The sequence below is a fragment of the Myotis yumanensis genome, unplaced genomic scaffold (assembly GCF_028538775.1).
Source record: "Myotis yumanensis isolate MYYU_CA2020_CCGP unplaced genomic scaffold, mMyoYum1.0.hap1 SCAF_5, whole genome shotgun sequence".
Taxonomy (NCBI): domain Eukaryota; kingdom Metazoa; phylum Chordata; class Mammalia; order Chiroptera; family Vespertilionidae; genus Myotis; species Myotis yumanensis.
Window position 1 is genome coordinate 25,302,694 of NW_027223756.1, and position 12,484 is coordinate 25,315,177.

At 41.7% G+C, this 12,484-nt stretch overlaps 1 pseudogene; it reads left to right on the forward strand.

The window, feature by feature from the left end:
- Positions 1 to 602: 602 nt before the first annotated feature.
- Positions 603 to 1,470, forward strand: LOC139010102 (nicotinamide phosphoribosyltransferase pseudogene; annotated as a pseudogene).
- The last annotated feature ends 11,014 nt before the right edge of the window (positions 1,471 to 12,484 follow it).

A 12,484-nucleotide genomic window follows, 5' to 3' on the forward strand; every position in this document is an offset into this window, starting at 1 on the left:
GTAAAAGAGACCCAATCAAACTGACAGGGATGAAAATGACAATATCCTAAATAAAAAAATTCACTGGAGAGGATGAACCGCAGAAGAGACGTGACATTTCAGAATAAAAGATGAGTGAACTTTCCAAGATGATGTCTTTAATGAGCAGGATGGAACGACATTCTTAAGAAATATGACGAACATCTTCCAAGAGAAGTAACCCCGGCTCCCCAGGGCCCTGCATCCCCAGAGAGCGTGTGCCCTTCACAGTGGAAAACAGATTCTGAGTGTTACTAACAATCTGGACTGCAACTATCCTTGTTCAGTCCTGGTGTCGTCACAGTGGTCACACGATCTAGAGAGCAGATGTAAATACTGGCTAAATATTTCTTAGAAACTTCCAATTTCCTAGATCATCTGGTATACCAGTGACATGCCCTGTTAACCTCTTTCCCAACATGTGCACCATGTTGTAGGTTTGAAGACTAATTTTATCCAGGTTTCCACAGGATGGGAAATGCAATCAATTGACAATAACAGTCCAGACTCCAACAGTCTTGTTAGTACTTCCTCGGAACATCTAGGACATTGCATCGTTTCCTTAAGTATTTCCTGAAAAGTCTATGTGGTGGCTTACAACTGCTCAGGAACAAGTTGGCTCCTGGAGGAGGACAGCGAGACAGCAGGATAAGAAGTCCTGGACTTCTAGAGTGTTTTCTCATTGGGTTAACTGCAAAGGAACAGATACAACAGCGGGAATTGTTTTACTTTTAAAATACAGTGGAAGGAAACATTCTGTTCCAGCCTGCTCGATTGAATGGCAGAATGTAGTGCCATAACAACTTGAGGGAAAGACCATGGAAACGGTGCTTCTGGATATAGATTAACAGATTTCCCCCCCCATCAGTTCCTGTATCTGTTGTCAGGGCAGCTATAGCACTTATAATGCACGTGAAGAAATAGGGGTAAAGATCTCAGACATGTAATAGTATCAAGCTTTACAGAGGCACCATTACTGATGAGACCTGATTCTTGAAATTCTCTTAACTCTAAAGGTTTTGGATATTTTAGGCAAGAAGTTCTCCGTTACTGATCATTTAAAGGGCTACCAGTTGCATCTTATCTTAGAGTCAGTCAAGGGGATGGTGTAGACGTAATAACTTACAAAAGATTGCAGAAGGCATGCAGTAAAGAACAAAAATGGAATGATAACGTTTCCTTTGGTCCTAGAGTATCTTTGCCCCAAAGTTAATAACATACATCTTGAACTTTTTCTTCAAGTGTAGTTAGGTTGTAACTAATGATTTTGGGATTAATGTCTTCAAGGACCCAATTGCTGGTCCCAAGAAAAGGACCAGGAAGGGCTGATTATCTTTTCACAGGACACCAGGAGGACATTCTGTTGCACTTGAGGAGCCAGCTTACACCAACTCCCCACAACTGACTGTGTACGTTTGTTTTCCCAACCACGGTTGCAGTGACATCACGTGACTACCTTGAAATCAGCCATGATGGGAGCATTACACCATGGAAATGGACACCTTCAACAGATTAGGGCTTTTTTTTTTCTTTTGAAAAAGCAGTTGTTAGACATTGACCAGTAAAACCTTTGGAGGACTATGAGCCTAAAGCAGTATGTGTTGTAGGTCCTGAGACAGAAGGCATCTTAGGTCTGGCTCTCGGGAGGCAGACTCTGAAGTGAAAATTTCTGTGCAGGAAGTTGAATTCACCATGTTTTTTAGCTTCTGTATTTGGATGCTTTGACGTCTGCAGCCTTGCTGACACTGGGCTGCCCAATTCTTGGAGATAGTAAACAACCTGCCGGAAGTGGGCTTTTCAGATTCTGACCAAACAATTCAGAATCCACACCCAGAACCACCCATTCTAACCACATCGAGGCCAGGCACCAGACAAGTGAGAGCAGCCTCTATGTGCCCGAGCCCTCTGGGGTTATCGCTGACCAGCCAAATCCCACTGAGCACACCCTGTGCCTTTTCTTCCTTCCTTGGACATCACAATAAAGGCTACTGCTCACAGTTCCTTCTTCCCCTTCACTCTTGACCCTGGTGCTCCCCAGCGTTGCCTCATGGTGTGGCCTGCCCCCTCCTCCTGAGAACTATGCCTCATTTTTCAGTGGCAACCATCTCCTGATTGTTGACTTTACCATACCTAAACAACAGAAGTTCTTTGAGGAATGCTCTCAATACCTACATATTTTAGAAGGACATGGAAATAGCACTGGGAAGAGAGAGTATTTAACTATGAATTAGTCTCAAGAAAGGCCTCAGAAATGTCAATCTCCCAGAAAAGGAATGGGCCTTCTAAATGGTTCCCTTTGAGACAAGGGGCCCAGCTTTCATAATCATTTATTAATCAGGGTAGGTTGTGTCCTGACCCTGCACAGGGGACTTGAACTGTTTGGCTGAGAGCATTACCCAGACAGGGACTCAGCCAAAGTGCCCTGAGCCACCAATGTTCCCAGCAAGGGGTGGAGCCTCAGCTCTAAAAGAGGGCTGGGAGGGGCACCTCTGCTTCTACTAAATAATAGGAAGAGAAAATCAGCTGCCAAATGTTGTCCAGCTCAGACGATCTGAGAGCTTTCTGATGCAGCCAACATCACTGAAGAGAATAAAGGCTGCAGTTGAAAAGGCACTAAAAGTCCATGCCAAAGGCAGTCAGATATGTCCCTTCAACCCTGGCAGAAAATAAATGTAAAATAAATGAGCCATTTACAACTCTGCAAAAGCCAACATACTGTGAAGATATATCAGGTGGACCATGAAAAAAAATTGACTGTCTTCGACAAAGCAATTAAAAATAAAAATTGGTGCAACTGAAGTCCAAATAAAGTAAGCTTCAAGAGTAGAAGAAAAATGGAGCGGGGGTGTGGGGGGCTGGTGTTTGTTGGGTCTCGGTCTCTCTCTCTCTCTCTCTCCCCCCCCTTTATTTGCCTTTAGAACTTCATATCATTTTGTTAAGGTGGGAACTCATTGGAGAGCACAGGGCAACTGACAAAGGCTGATTAAGGAACTCCTATTCCAAGAATAGTGAGCCTATTCGCTATGTAGCCATGTGAATTCTTGGGGGCAGCAGGGTGAATTCTACGAAAATTTTGTTTCTTTCTAGTTGTTTTCTTTCCTGTAATGAGAGAATAAAGGCTGTGTAATCTACACTTACCATTCTGTCATTATTCTAATAAGCAATAATAAAGAAGTTTAAAAACATGTTGTGATTGATCCACAAAGTCCTATGGATTATCCTGTCAAATGGAGGGGGAATGCACAAAAGAGAATGGGTTTTATTGAAAGACAGTTAGCAAATGTGTATAGGGAAAGCAAATACCCAGACATGTCATAAAAATGTAAAGAAACTGCTGCAGAGGAGGAGAGGGAGCCAGTCAAGGGAGCAGCAAGAAATGAACACCTCACTCAAGGCTCCTTGTGTTTCCTGGACTATTCCCTACGTTCTGTACTTCTTTAAGTCTCCTTAGCTTTTGTTTGGGGGTCTCAGCTGAAATGAACTTTCCCCAGATCCGGTAGCCCTGCTAGACTCAATCATTGCAACCTGTACTTTTTGTTCACTGGCCAAATCATATTTTGTGTTTATATAGACACATGGATGTAACTGTTTAATGCCTTGCACATGCAACTAAACTAAGCTGTCTTAGCACTGTGACAGCCAGTAAATGTTTTTTCCTTTTTTTAAAAAATATATTTTTTATTGATTTCAGAGAGCAAGGGAGAGGGAGAGGGAAAGAGAGAAACATCAATGATAAGAGAGAATCATTGATCAGCTGCCTCCTGCACGCCCCCCACTGAGGATCGAGCCCACAACCTGGGCATGTGCCCTGACCAGGGGTCAAACCATAACCTCCTGGTTCATAGGTCAGTGCTCAACCACTGAGCTACACCAGCCTGGCAAATGGTTAGTTTTTCAATGAAATGATTATGCATTCCTATTTGGTCCTCTAGGAAGCGGCTGGATTGGGAGCCATGTGAATATGAACTAACGCTTTGACAGCAATCAAGTGCATTCTCTTCACAGACACTCAGCTCGCACAGCAACATCCCTTCCATTTCTTCTACTTGCATCCTCGCACCTGACCTGCAGAGCGCTGAAGGGGCCCCTGGGGCCGGATGGGAGGATCTACCACCCCTGAGCCCGACTGCTTTCTGAACCCGACTGTGTGCTCAGGGTAAATTAATTATTTTTTTCCCATTTGCCAGGGCTTTCGAGAAAGAACAGCTGCAAAGCCTGGCGAGTCTGGGAGATCAAAAGCAGCCTGGCCACTGTGGTGGACTGTCAGGCCCGCTGCCCAGCTCCCTACCTGTTGGCAGCTTTGCCATTTGATCAGCCTCAGCACAGCCCCGAGGGGGGCAGCATCTCAGGTGCTCTTTCAAGAATAAATTCCTTTCAGTAAAATTTGCTGGATTCAGCCCCTCCCTTCCTTCCCTTTCACTCCTGTGAATAAACCCACTGAGACTTTGGCCAACCCACCCTTCATTGTCCAGCTCAAACTGCACAACCCGCTCCAAGAGAATGACTCGCAAATGCTGTTACTGACAGACGAGTGCGAAAGGAACCTGCCCTTTTTCCTCGTCTCTCCTCTGGAGCAATAAATCATCTACCCGGCCCAGGTGACTTCAACAGACAGTCCACTTAAAGCAGCACTCCATGATTTAACAGATAGAATGCTTCTTCGACAGATCGTTTCTAACCATTCGCCCTGTGTTCCGCAGACAACCTAACTTTCCTCTTATTTTCAAATCACCTAGGGTCCAACCAGATAAAGTTGTTAGGAGATATGGTCTATGACTTCACGTTGTGGAATTTCCCCCTCATCTCCCATTTCCAGGAAGAGTATCTCTTTATGAATGAAATAGTGATACTGGACAGGAACACAGACTGCTGACCGCATTGCAGCCTGCAAAACCAGACAACCTGTTGTTTTTGGAAGAAATGGTGGCCAGTCTGATGTGTTTGCCTTTTAATGTTCACGGTATGTGTTAAGTGAAATTTGACTTGAGATGAAGAGAGAGGCTTAAATGGGTTTGTCATTGAATCTCAACTATATTTTTATTTTTTATTTTTATTAAGATAGCACATATGTGTCCTTATCCCCCCATTGCCCCCCAGTCCCCCACACTCATGTCCTCACCCCCCTGGTGTCTGTGTCCCTTGGTTAGGATTCTATGCATGCATACAAGTCCTTTGGTTGATCTCTCCCCCTTACCCCCGCCCTCCCCTACCTTCCCTCTGAGGTTTGATGGTCTGATCGATGCTTCTCTGTCTCTGGGTCTGTTTTTATTAATCAGTTTATGTTGTTCATTATATTCCACAAATGAATGAGATCATGTGATATTTATCTTTCTCTGACTGACTTATTTCACTTAGCATAATGCTTTCCAGTTCCATCCACGCTGTTGCAAATGGTAAGAACTCCTTTTTTACCTCAGCGTAGTATTCCATTGTGCAGATGTACCACCGTTTCTTAATCCACTCATCTGCTGATGGGCACTTAGGCTGTTTCCAAATCTTAGCTATGGTGAATTGTGCTGCTATGAACATAGGGGTGAATATATCCTTTCTGATTGGTGGGCTATTTTTTTAAAATCTTACTGTATCTATTGACTTTAAGGAAAAGTAATTTCGACAATTTAGTATGGAAGGGACTTTGCTTTTCTAATAAATTACACACACAGCTTAAAGGATTCGAGGAAGACTTTACTTGAGGAGTATTCTCAATAGGCATGAACAGCCTAATCTTCTGGTTTTATAATAAAGCCCATAATTTAATTTTCCCATTAATATCCAAAGCCTGACTGTGCACACAATGACACTATATTAAGGGTTGCTTTTATGGTATTTAAATTCTATTTCCCTTCCTCTGTTACCCACTCATATTAGGGGAAAGTTTTCAAATTAAGTCAAATATAATGCTTCGGTATAAATGAGAAACAGAAACCCAAACCAAAGCAGTGTCACTTGCTACAAAGAGTCCCATGATCTGTTAGCAAGTTGTTATTTCTCTTCACTGCTTTTGGGGATGAGAGAATTAAACTTGCAAAGGACATCGCCATCCTATGTGCCAAAAGGGCCTCCCCAAATGCACTGCACTTGTGCCGGGCACCCCTTCTGCACTAAACCTTATAGTGAACTCTGAACTCAAAATCTCCGTCAGTGTGAAGGCCATTAATTTTAATTAAATGAAAATATATATGTATATTTTCAAATAGAGCAAATTAAAATGTATAATACATTTCTAGATGGATTTAAAATGGTCTCATCAAAAGCCTATTAGTTGACAAGAAGGGGAATGTCTCAGTGGATTATGATAAAAGTTGTACCCAGAATCCAGAAAATAGGGGGGTCTGTTTGCCTTTACGCCAACATTATATTATTATGCTTCTATTATGACATTATGTAGGGCGGTAAACCTAGCATCAACTTTACAGGCTTTGGTTAAAATAATGTATTGTACTTACTAGGCACTTTTACAGATGCCACCTCTTGACTTGAATGATTCATTAGAAACAGTACATGCTTTAGAAATAAATGTTTGGGATCACAATTCTCTCTACCACATATTAGCTCTCACTTCAGGAAAATAACTTCAACTCTCTGAGTCTCAGCCATCTTATCTTTAAATGGGGATAATAATTTCAACTTTACAGGTATGCTGAGAGATAGAAATAAAATAATATGTGAAAGATATGCATAGGCCTGGCTCATATAAGTGCTTAATAAATACAATATGCTAATATTTCTTTTGTAATTAATTTCCCAGGGCTGCCTACCTGTAAGAGCCTGAGATCACTCAATTATTTAGAGAGTTGGTGTTGGAATTTTGTTTATTCCTCATTTTAGCACCTTTTAATTTCTTGCCCATTCTATATTACTCTTGAAGATATACATAAGAAAAACTATTTGACAAATAGTATTTTATTAACAACTGAATCTGCCTACTCTCAATTTGTGATAACAATATTTATAGCCACCAGGAACCACATGATGTTTAGTTCTGGGCCTAGATATATTTCTCAGTGGCTAGTGGGGTCAGTATATGATAATGTTTGAAAGTAGAGACTTTGGCATCTTACTGCCTCAGTTCAAATCCCACTACTACTTCTTTTTTATTTGAGAGAGAAAAGAAGGGGGTGGGGAGAGAGAGGAAGAACGAGAAAGAGAAAAGAAACACGAAACATCGATTGGTTGCCTCCCTGTAAGCACCCTGACCAGGAATCAAAACTGAAACCTAGGTATGTGCCCTGACTGAGAATCGATCTCACAACCTTTCGTGGTACTGGACGACATGCCAACTAACTGAGCCACCGGCCAGGGCTAAGTCCCCACTACTTCTTATCAGACCTACAAGATTAGTCAACCAGTTCATCTCTTTGACTTTTGGTTTCTAAAAATATAAAACTGAGAAAGTAATATTAGTTTTCTTAAGCAATCCTAGTGATAAATAAATAAGTTAATTCATATAAAGCATCTTACCTCTGACTTCAGTTCATGCTTATCTTTGTTAATTTTAGAAAGATGTGTGGTTGGGTCTGGCTTCTCCTTTTATAACCAGTTAGACTTAGAAAACATTTAACCTAATCACTTTTTCCCCCTTATCCTATATAATAAAAGCCTAATATGCTAAGTGTCCAGTTATCCAGTCATCTGTTCAACCAATCAAAGTGTAATATGCTAATGATATGCTAAGGCTGCTCAACTACTTGCTATGATGTGCACTGACCACCAGGGGACAGATGCTCCAACTGGTAGGTTAGCTTGCTGCTGGGGTCTAGTGGATTGGGACTGAGCAAGAAGGGCCGGACATGTCCTGGAGCCCTCCTGTGGTCCCTCTCTGGCTGGCCAACCTCCCTTCCCAGCCCCTATCGTGCACTGGTAGGCTCCCTCAGCTTGGCCTGAGCACTCTTGCAATCTGGGACCCCCTCAGGGGATGTCGGAGAGCCAGTTTCGGCCTGATCCCATAGGCCAGGCAGAGGGACCCCACTGGTGCACGAATTCATGCACCAAGCCTCTAGTTTTTAAAATAAAATTTAAAAATCAATCCACTAACAGGGCTGCTATGACGACTAAATGACATCATGCTCAAACATTGCCTCATCCACTGCTGCCCATGTGGCCAGGCTTCCACACCTCACTGCCTAACAGGCCCCAGCTTGTAAATTTAGTGACAGGAATGAAAATGCTACCAATTAGAGAGCAACATTAACATTCACAAGTTCAGCTGCTACAATCTGTTTTATAAAAGATTTGAGGAATTCTGGATGTAAGACAAAAAATTGGATGGTGAAAGTGAATCAATTACAATATCATATTAATTGATGTTTAAGATGGAAGAGGAAATATTTTTAATCAATATTCAGACATAAGTATTTTAAAAATTAAATTCTAGTTGATATCTTAATTACAGGGTGGGACAAAAGTAGGTTCACAGTTGTTCATATGGAAAATAATACCACAATAAACTAGCCGAAACCGGTTTGGCTCAGTGGCTAGAGCGTCGGCCTGCGGACTGAAAGGTCCCGGGTTCGATTCCGGTCAAGGGCATGTACCTGGGTTGCAGGCACATCCCCAGTAGGAGATGTGCAGGAGGCAGCTGGTCGATGTTTCTCTCTCATCGATGTTTCTAACTCTCTATCTCTCTTTCCCTTCCTCTCTGTAAAAAAAATTAATAAAATATATTAAAAAAAAAATACAACAATAAACTATGTTTCCAATACTCACAACTGTAAACCTACTTTTGCCCCACCCTGTATTTTCCACCATTACGTTTGAAGCTGCTAAACCTTCTGCCTGAAGACTTTGCTCTTTTAGGTTCATAAGCTGCAGTTAAAAGGGACTGAGATTCATTCAGTGCCTTGGTTTGTGGATCTTTACCTGTGGCACCTACATGCGTATATTCTAGGTTGTAATCTTCCTGTTGGGTCTTTTTGGAGAAGCTAATATGAACTATAGGTACTTAACAAATATGTGTTAAGTGAATGAATTTATGGTGTGTAACCTGCCTTTCAGTCTGTAGAGCCCATGATCACAGCCAGCTATTAAAAGGAATTTAAAGCTAACATGGGTCAAATGGGGTCTCCCAACTTGAACGTAAATATGTATGAACATACACATGAGCGCGCGTGCGCACGCGCGCGCGCACACACACACACACACACACAGACTGTAAAACCACCAAACACCAAAATCAGAACCACTAAAGTGGGCTTTTTTACGTTGCTTTATAAAGAAGCACCTCCTCCCCAATTTCCTTTCTCTACTGAGCAGAACATCTTGTGCAAAGTCGATGTTCAAAAAGTACTTGTCATATAATTAAATGAATTAAAAGTAGACATCAAAACCCACTACAAACAAAAGCATTAACAAGGCCAGATAGGTGAGTGTACTTTTGCTAGGAGCCCTGTGCAGCAGTTCACCCCTCAGATGGATTATTAAATTTAGGTTTCCCCAAGGACAAAAACTGAGAGACAGCAGCACACACACCTCAGGTTGGCTTTGAGAATGAGTTGCCATTTAATCACTTGTGCCTGTTTCTTCACCGCTAGATGGAAATAGCAATACCCACATCTTTCACAGAACTGAAGCAAAGGCTAAGGCACAAAGGAAGTTAAAAGAAAATATTATATATAAATATGCTTTTAGAAAGAGTTATTTTCTTCTTTTTTAGGAGATTTTTTCCTCTATGTTTTCAGTAATAAACGAAAGCCATTTAATGAATGAGGGTTTCTGTTTTCCACTGGGTTATGCTATTCAGCAGCAGAGGACAATATTCTCTGATAGTTCTAAGGAGGTGAATGATTTTGAAACTGTGGGTGGGAAGTTGCTGGGTAAACACCTTCTTTAGTAGCAGGATATGGCCTACCTGGTTTAGAGAGAAGCGAGAAAATTTCTCCTCAGCCTACTTGACACCATACTCTCAATCTGAACAGAATAAATTGTGTTAAATGGATGGACATTGTAAACAGTCCAGGGTTACGATTGGAGTTAGTCCTGCTCTTTCCCCATGTTGGTTCAATAGTAAAATCCCGAAACTGGCTTCTGCTCTGGTGTGCATTCCATTTTTCAGCACAATTGCCCCAACTCCTTTAACATGTCAGTAATTAATGGAGACAGTATGACTACACCATTAAGTTTTTATCCTTGTAATATTTTTAGTTCTCCAAAATGTATGTGGGTGTATGCACATGTATAAGTGGGCATATTGACAGCTGAAATTATTTTTAAAATAAAGAAAATAGAAATCAAGAATTATTTTGAAGGTTGCCTCTTCCTTTCCTTCTTTTGTGTCTGTAATATGCCAAAATGGAAAATAGAAGGGGATATAACTAAGTTTATTTAATCAATTTTGTCTAAACCATTGCTTGCATCTGAAATGAAACCCAGTGGTTTTGGCTTTTATCAGTGATTGCTTTGAAGATTTAAAGACCCAGCTTCTCTGTTGGTGAGAAGTGGCGCAGTCTGTTGCCTGTGAAGCAGACAGAAAATTATACTTGAAGTAAATAACTTGAGCATATCGAGTAGCTCACTTTTATGTCAGAGGTTTTCTTAATTATAGCATCTATTTCTGGAAGATGAGAGGGAGCCTGTGTCACCTTTGCTGCATATGACATTATAAGAAAATTCTGATTTTACCCCTTCCCCAGAGGAGCCCACCTAGCACCTTGAATCAGAAAAAAAGAGCAGGCACCCTATTGATCAGAAATGTATCTCAGCGCAGAGCCAGTGAGGGCCGTGGTGTATGAAGAGTTTTTGCTTTAAATAAAAATGCAGAGCCCTCTGCTTCTACCCTTTGGTGTATCTGTTGCTAGAAACTGTTTCTCTTTCTAATAGCATTTTCCTATTAACTTGAAGTGGATAATAATAATGATAGTAATAAGTGACAGTGTAAACACTACACAGGTGTTAACTCATTTAGTCTCCCCAAAAACCCATGAGATGAGTAGAAATATGACCCTTATGTTAAAAAAGAACAAAATGAGTCCAAGGTGGGTTTAAAAACGACTTAAAGTTCGGTAAGGAGTATCAGAGCCATGATTCAAATCTGGACGGTCTGGCTCCAGCGACTGCACATTTTAAGTATCATGGTCAGGGAAGACCATAATGAGAAGCTGACATTTGAACAGAGATCTAAGCTATAGGTGCAAAGGTGCCTGAGGAAATGGCATTCCAGGCAGAGGAGAGCAAGCGCAAGAGCATGCTTATGTGAGAGGCAAAGCGTGTGGCAAGATTTCAGGCACCTCTGCCTTGTATCTGGAGTTGCTGTTATCTGAAACGGAGAAGATAACGGTGATACGGGTTTGGTGGGACAACCAGGAGTTCAGCTTTGGACAGGAATTCTGTGTTGAGCAGGTTGTGATTGAGAAATCTACTAGACATTCAAGAGGAGACATCTAATAAGCAGTTAGATATCTAAGGCTGGGTTCTGAGGAGACGACCCATGATGGTGCCGCCAGCTTTAGGGATGCACTTACAGCCATGAGACTAGCAAAGAGCACTTGCAAAAAGTTCCAAGTACACGAAGATGGGAAAGTGGTCCACGAACTGAGCCCTCCAACATCTAGACACCGAAGATGAAGAGTCAGGAGGGAAACCTGGTGACTGTGGAGTCCTAGATGCCAAGTGAAAACAACCTTTCACGAGGAGGAGATAGTCAGACTTGTCAGATGTTGCTGGTTAAGACAAGGAGACGAGGACTGGGAATGGAGCAATGAATAGAGCAATGTGGACCACATCAGTGACCTTGATAAGAGATTTTTCATTCTAATGATCGAAGCAAAAAATCTAATTAGAGTGGATTTATGAATGATCAAGAATTTTTCCCAAATCACATAACTAAGATCTTTCAAAGAACAAGTCATTTTCCTTATCCTTATCGATTGCATCAAACGGCAGTGTGTCCTACTATGGAAAGGAGACATGTTTTAAATGATGCACAATTTCTGAATAAAATATAGAATTCAGTAAACAAAGAATGAAAATATACAAAGAAATACTGATGAGAGAGATTTAAAAAAGAAGAACTTGTTGGAAGAATGGAATGGATATGAGAATTGCCAAACACTCAATTCACTGTGACTTGGGGAAATTTGGGGGAGATTTGTTGGCCAACGTGACAAAGTCCGGGCCCAAAGAATGAAGGTGCTTTTTGCCATTGTGTGGACTCGGCGAAGCTTCTCTGCTGCCCTCTATGTTGGCTTCACTTCCAGGTGAGCTCCCCAGTCATGCTGGCCACCAGTGGCTCCAGGTATACCTCTCTGTGCAGTAATCTCTGTGGAAGGGGCTCTTCTCCCTCAACAATACCTGGACATGGTAAGCTCTGGTTCTGATCAGCATGACCATAGCTCAATAACCCTTCACTGTGGCCTCAGGAGTGGATTAGCTAGACTTAAGTCTCATCTCCTCCTCTTGGAGGTGGCTTACTGAGGTCAGCTCTTTCTAAACCCACAGGTATTAGCAATTAAGTAGAAAGTTACCCACAAAA